General features: G+C 43.1%; 1 protein-coding gene across 1 annotated transcript in view; it reads left to right on the top strand.

Annotated features, from left to right (window-relative positions):
* Positions 1-7,711, top strand: part of UBR2 (ubiquitin protein ligase E3 component n-recognin 2) — a 327,955-nt gene that overhangs the window by 207,558 nt on the left and 112,686 nt on the right. The gene's annotated exons all lie outside the window — the stretch shown is intronic.

Raw genomic sequence — 7,711 nt, forward strand, 5'->3', positions numbered from 1 at the left:
TTAGGACCTTCCCCTACCTCCTCCCATCTTCCCCATGAAACTACAACAACAACAACAACAACAACAACAACTACAACAACAACTACAACTACAACAACAGAGGGACGCGGCGTGCGGGGAGTGTGCGTCCTCACATCGGCTTGGTTAGCCGCCATTGACCATGCGCTCCGACGGGGTTACCACGAAGGGGCTGCCTGTCAGCTCCTCGTCAAGGGCGGAGCCGGTAACCCCCCCGCACCCAATAAGAAGGGCGGACCGATTCCATCTGGGGCGGAGCTAACGAGCCGAGGGCGTGTCACTCCCCGCCGGATATACGCGGCGACTTACCGGACGTGAGGTCAGATGCGCCCCCAGCTTGAGAAGACAAGTCACCACCTCCGAGCGCTGAGTGAGACCTCCCGCATCTTTGGACTGGACCGGGTCGATTTTGCCCCTGAGCCAAGGTGCACCTTGAGCCATCGAAGACCTGCCCCTCCTTGCCATCAATCCCCGTGTGAGTCAGTTTTGTCCCGTTTATCTGTCGTCTGTCGGGGCTAATATAAGAGTGTGTCTAAGTGCCTGCCTTTCTATGCTGTCCCTCTTGTCGTTGTAATCTGACCTTCCGCCCTAATATAACCTCCTCCGGAGGTCTTGAGAACCGTATCCCTGGTGTCGTGTCATTTTAATCCCAGCCGTTGTGTCCTTTTCCTTCATTGATTTAGCGTAGCGCGACTCGGCAACGTTCGAGTATAATCGGGTAACTTGTGCGGACACGGCGGCCATTCCGCTCGGCCCACCATAACATCAAAGTCGTGTCTGTAACAATATGTATATATGTATATATGTATATATGTATATATGTATATATGTATATATGTATATATATATGTATATATATATATATATATATGTATATATATATGTATATATACATATATACATGTATATATACATATATATATGTATATATATATATATATATATATATATATATATATATATATATATATATATATATATATATATATATATATATATATATATATATATATATATATATATATATATATATATATATATATATATACTTTGTATACAAGATCGAGGCTCGTGAAAGAGCTAATATTAATCACACAAAAAGTCAAACCGACACATAAAACACAAAATAAGGGGAGCGGTAGACAAGATGGGGAGAGAGGGGGAAGGACACAAACACAACATTTGAGAGCAGGGACATCGAGATAAATTTTGGAGGGGGAGGGCTTGGGGGAGGTGGGAGAGGTATAAAACATATGAACACTGCAAGGACTTCCAGGAAAGAAGTTGGAATTTCAAAAAAAAGTGTTTCTGGGGTGAATTGGCAGGGGTAGAAAAGATCAAGGTTTTGGATGGGGGAAGATAAGAGATGGTGGTGAACAGCTGTTTTAAAGACCTGGAGGGAGGAGTGGGATTGAAGGGAGTGGGGGAGTTTGTTTCAGAGGTGGGAGAAAGGGGGAATGAAAGAGTGAAGGTGAGCAGAGAGCCTAGATTTTGACAGTTTAACCATAAGAGGGTTGCTGGCAGATCTTGTGCGACCTGTAGGAATATTAGGGGGACAGAGCACAGAGAGCTGGGGGAGCAAGGCCGGAGAGGAGTCGGTAGAAGACAGAAAGACCACCAACCTGCCTTCGGTAAGTGAGTGAAAGGCCCTCGGAGTTAGCTTCATCGCAGGAGATGCCAATGATTCTGAAAGCTTTGGTTTCAACAGCGTGAAGCCGAGCTAGGTGTGAGGCAGGAGCACCGGCCCAGATGGGGGAACAGTATTCCATTGAGCTGCGGATGAAAGCCTTGTATGTAGTGAGGAGCTCAGGTGTGCCAAGGAAGGACTTCGCACGACGGAGGATGCCCAGTCGGCGACTGGCTTTGGAGCCCAGCTTGGAAATGTGGTTTTCCCAAGAAAGATCATGGCAGATAGTGAGACCCAAAAGCTTGAGCCACAGAACTTCTTGGAGAGGTTTGTTGAGAAAGTAGATGGGAGGGTTTTCCAGTCGGTCTTTTCGGAGAGACATAGTAAGAGTGTGAGATTTGTCAGGATTGAAAGACATGATCCACTTGTTTGAGCAGTCTGTGATTTTGTCCAGGTCTGCAGAGAGTGAGGAGGCTGCAGACTGCCGATCTGAGGGATGAGGAATGGAGCGGCAGATAGTGGAGTCATCAGCAAAGAGATAGAGAGGATTTTCCAGAGAGTCGGAGAGATCATTGATGAAGAGCAGAAATAGCACAGGGCCCAGAACACTGTCTTGGGGAACTCTAGCCAGAACAGGAAGGGGAGATGAGAGAAATCCATTCAGGGCCACACGTTGCCTTCGACCAGAGAGGAAGTCCGCAAGCCATGAGTGGAGATTTCCATGGATACCATAGGAGGAGAGTTTGGTGAGCAGAGCTGGGTGCCAGACCGTATCGAAGGCACGTGATATGTCAAGGGAGACGGCTCTGATTTCCTGTTTGGCATTGAGGACCTCCATCCATTGTTGAGACAACAGAAGCAACATGTCCAGAGTCGAATGACCTGGTCTGAATCCAAATTGATGATCAGAGATCAAGCCATTGGAGAAGAGGAAGGATTTGATATCTGAAGCAATGATGGATTCCATGACTTTGCTGATAAAATTGGGAGCAGGCTGATTGGTCTGTAGTTGCAAGGATCTGTTTTTGCACCTTTTTTGTGTAAAGCGGTAATGTTTGCTGATTTCCAAGATGCTGGCAGATGACCTTGAGCAAAAGAGAGGGTGAAAAGATCAGAGAGAGGGTGAGATAGAGTGGCAGAGCAGGATTTTTGGACCCGTGGGCTGATGCCGCCTGGTCCAGTTGCAGAAACTACTTGATTAAACTCCTTCACAATTATGCCAAAATTTAATTTATTTTCTACTTCAGTAGACTTTACCTTCATTGGATAAAGCATTTTGAAGATATACGGAGGAAGGATGCAGAAATGTTAACTTAACTGGATGATTATTACATGGGTTAAAAATTATTTTGTACTTGGTGAACGTCAACCAGGATATTTTGTTGTCCATGCAGGAGTGCCCAAACTATTTTGATTTGTCGGATTTTGTAGCCATGAGTTCACTCTACAAGATCAGACTTCAGAGTGCACTACAAGATCTTTCTACCACAGCAGCACTTATTCACACTGTCATCAAAGTACAAAGAGCTGTGTTCATGTTTGGGTAAAACATGATTTATCTGATAATGAGGAGAGAGAGGATGTTGCCTGGCCTTATTTTATTGGGGACAGACAACCACTCTGCTTTTCATCTGGCAAGTTTTGCTTGAAAGCTTTCGAGGCTGGAGAGATTGCCTTTTGCGCAGTAGTTACCATTCCCTTAATGCCAATAACATGTATCTTCCGTGGCAAGAAAACATGCATGACAGTCAATCAGTTGCTCTTTCAATTCAGAAACGACATTAACCCCAAGTTTTAATGTTCGTCTTCTTCGTAAAAAATATTTTGGCTTCTTCGTCTTCCTTAGTAATGCGCACAAGACTGGGAGTAGCATCATTGGCTGGGGGCACGGCTGTGCCGCTGATACAACACCCAGTGTAGGTTAGGGCAGGAATTTGGAATTTGTTTTTTCTTTTACAGGATTTCAGGCTCATGGTGGACCTAACACATATACACACATATACACACATATACACACATGTACACACATACACACACGCCTCTCACACATGCACATTCAGATGAATACACAAGACAAAACACAGAATTGTTAGATGAGACAAACACAGCCAGTGAGCTTGGCAGAAGTGCCATCAATGTCCGCACTCTGGGTACCAGCGACATCACAACAATAGCACCGCCTCTCTAACCGCAATCAGCAGGGCACTTCCAAATGAAGAATCCCCCTCCTCACACCAAGGATGCTGACCCATGAGGATTGTCAGTGCTCTCGCCTTTTAAATGCTGAACGGCAAGCAAGGAAGCAGAACATACCATTTTTAAAGTCTCGTATGACTTGGCTAGGGTTTGAACCGCCGACCTTCCATACTCGGAGCGGACGCTCTAACTTCCATCTGAGGGATGGCACCCACATTGATGCCTCACTCTGCCTGTGAGATTCAAACAGGCTAGACGGCTCACAGGTGAGTGTGTTTACTTCTGGGCCATCCTGCCAGTCAATATGTTTGCTGTAGTATTATTGTGGATCTGATGCACTAATGTTGATCCTCGGAGTTTGCTCAATGACAAATGTTTGCTCAATGACACACCATGTGGCTGAATGACAAATCTGATGAGTATTTTGCTGGCAGAGACACTTAAAAGGACATGTTGTGCAAGTGCATTGACGTCTTGGAATGCTGTAAAAAGTTTGCGTGATTACAGTTTGTTCCTAACCTTTCCAGTTCCCGTCACAAGCTTTAATTGCTTTGAGGAATAGCTCGCTGGCACCTCTTTTAGAACCCAATCCCGTATTGTTTTTCCACCTCACTCTTTGAATGCCCCATCTTCGAAATATACTACAAAAGCTGAAATGCGGGTGCAGTTTTGTTATGCCAATGATATTCATTTTGCAATTGATAAATGATAGCATGACCAAATTTTTCAAGTGAATCTCATGAGCATATTTGCAAAATGTCGTCTTTCAATGTTCTTACATTTCTGAGATGTAGGTATACCAGCTCATTTGGGAAATTGCTTTGTTGATTGCCAATCGTATGAGATGATGTCAAAAATTTCATAGCTTATTGATGAGATATAAAATATACAAAATTTTAACTTAATACAATGGACACACACAAGTGATCAATATGCAAACATTTACTTTGAGGAAAAATCTCATTAATGACTGTTAATCCTATTTGTGAATGAGATAAAAAATATGGTTTAGTTGGAAAAGACATCAATTTCTGAAACAGAAGGTTCATCCATCCATTCCATTTAGTAAGGGAAACATATGAAAATCTGTTAACTAAATTGTTACCAAAAAATTTCTTCACCAATATGTTTGTAAAGGTGTGTAATAACATGTGTTAAAATGTTGAAGGTCAACTCCCGTGGGAAACCCAGAAAAAAAGCTGTTGAATTCGGGTACCGAAAAATTATTTTCGAGAATTTTTATTTTTTTAAATCGGCCCTTAAGTAACTTATGAGGGGTCAAATAAGGGTTTTTCATGATTCTGAGTTGATTGTTAACATTTATATTTCACCACAGACACTCCTTTGTGGAAAAATAATTTCTAAATAAATCTCATTTTCTACTTTGCAGGACATGCAGTCTAGCAATATGGATGAAGACGTTACTCCACCTGTGCTCAATTGCTTCATCTGTGCACGCTCGGATACACCAGCTGAAAGGCTCATACAGGCAACTCCAAAGGGATACTCAACTTTATTGAAACAAGCAGAAACTGTCGAAAATGTTACTGTTGTGGAACGTATGAAGGAGGCTCAAAAGGAAGGAAAACTGAGGTACCACCAGAAGTGTAAAAATGATCTGTACAACAACTTTGTTGCAACCACCAAGAAGTCAGCTCAAGCATCAAAGGCAGAGAAAGAGTCATCAAAGTTGAAGAGAAGACGCACTACTTGTGAGTTCAGTTCATCAACTGGCTGCAGTTCTAGAAGATCACAGTCAGTTGACCTCCTGTATAAGGATGTATGCATTCTTTGCAACCAACCAGCCCAGCTCTACAAAAATAATCCAGCACAAGCTAGAAAGAAATACAGAGTGCCAGATAATTTGACTGCAGATACACTGAAGGCAAGCTTGCTGAAGACAGCACGGAGTCGCGGGGATGACTGGGGCACTGAAGTCACTGGACGCCTGGAAGGGATCAACGACTTGGTAGCAGAAGAAACACTGTACCATTTGCGATGCAAACTTATGTTTGCGAGAGGTGACAGTTTGTCCAAGACTGATGAGGAAGGAAAATGGAAGAGAGGACAGAGGAGTATTGATGAGGAGCGAGAGGCAGTTTTTATTGAATTCTGCGAATGGTTAGACTCAGAATTAGAGCATGGGGTAATGAACATGGACCAAGTCCATGAAAAGCTGCAGGAGTTTGATCAGTCACCAGAGAAGAGCCTTTCTTATTCAAAGCATTGGCTAAAGATAAAACTTCTAGAGAAATACGAAGACACCTTGTATTTCACAACACAGGAAAGAAGGGCAGATGTACCCTGTCTCAAAGATGGCACCGACAATATTCTGCGAGAGCATCATGCTAATCTTGACCATGGAGATGAGAAGACTCAGATCATAAAGACGGCACTCAAGTTCATATCCAATGATATTGCATTGATTGATTTAGGTCCAAAGTCATACCCCACCACACACAGTATGACTGACATCGATAGTCAGCTGACACTTGTTCCTGCAAGCCTTCAGATGTTCTTGAGACCGATTGTCAAGACAGACGAAAGAGTTGCCGTTTGGGGGCAGAATTTTATTAAGGCCTGTCGACCTCGGTCTGGAGTATTGCCACACCAAATGGGGCTTGCCATACAACTTGATCATAGATTTGGGTCAAAATGGATGCTCAACAAGTTCCACTGGCTGGGATACACTGAGTCTTACATGGAGACACAAAACTACAAATACTGCTTCCTTAATAGTAGGAGTGGAGATGATGTTCCAGATACTTCTGGCACTCTTGACACCATTGTGGAGGAAACCGATGAACAGATCAATGATGAGGTTGCAGTTGATGCTGCGCTTGAGGATCAATCAGTGATGACAGCCAAAGTGCCAGCCAGTGAACAACATGTTTCGGTACAACAATTCGGTACAACAATTCGGTACAACATGTTCTCAAGGAAGGCAGCGGCAGGAGTGATCAAACCAGAGACTCTACCTCCAACAGAGGGTGCAGCTGCACAACATTCACTCCGTGCCTACCTGCAGACCCGGGACTGGATCCTTCTACAGAGCATGTCTCTGAACCCCAGTGACTATGGATGGACAATAGGTGTGCATGGGTATGAGCCAGTTCCAACACTGCACCCCACGGCTCCTGAGGAGCTATTGCAGTTCACGAGCTGTAATTGTCATGGAGATTGCAGCATCCGGCGATGCAGCTGCAAGAAGAATGGGGTCACGTGCATCTCGGCCTGTGGAGTCTGTAATGGCATTACATGCAGAAACTGCAGTCATGATGTTGTTGAGTCTGAAGAAGACATAGACAATGACTGTTGAAACTTCTGACATTGTGAATGAGAAATAACTCTTGAGTATTATATATGAATGTGAAATAAAAGCTACTTTGTGTGTAAATGTAAAAGTGAAAATATAAATGTTAACAATCAACTCAGAATCATGAAAAACCCTTATTTGACCCCTCATAAGTTACTTAAGGGCCGATTAAAAAAAATAAAAATTCTCGAAAATTTTTTTTCTGTACCCGAATTCAACAGCTTTTTTTCTGGGTTTCCCACGGGAGTTGAACTTCAACATTTTAACACATGTTATTACACACCTTTACAAACATATTGGTGAAGAAATTTTTTGGTAACAATTGAGTTAACAGATTTGTGAAATATCTCATAAAATGCCCTTACTAATTTGTTCTGAGGGTAAATGCTCATGTATGATGTTTAAATCATATTGTGGTCTTCACTTCCTCTGTGGTTCAAACGTCAAATCAAAACCCCCTATCCAGGTGGTGAGGTAATTATTCAGATATTCGTTCTGTTTCCTCAGTTGATCAGTATCTGCATTTGTGCCAACCTCGTGCTCTTTTCTTCGAA

This window comes from Myxine glutinosa, chromosome 12 (genome assembly GCF_964187855.1).
Source record: "Myxine glutinosa chromosome 12, kmMyxGlut1.1, whole genome shotgun sequence".
In the NCBI taxonomy this organism is placed as follows: Eukaryota; Metazoa; Chordata; class Myxini; order Myxiniformes; family Myxinidae; genus Myxine; species Myxine glutinosa.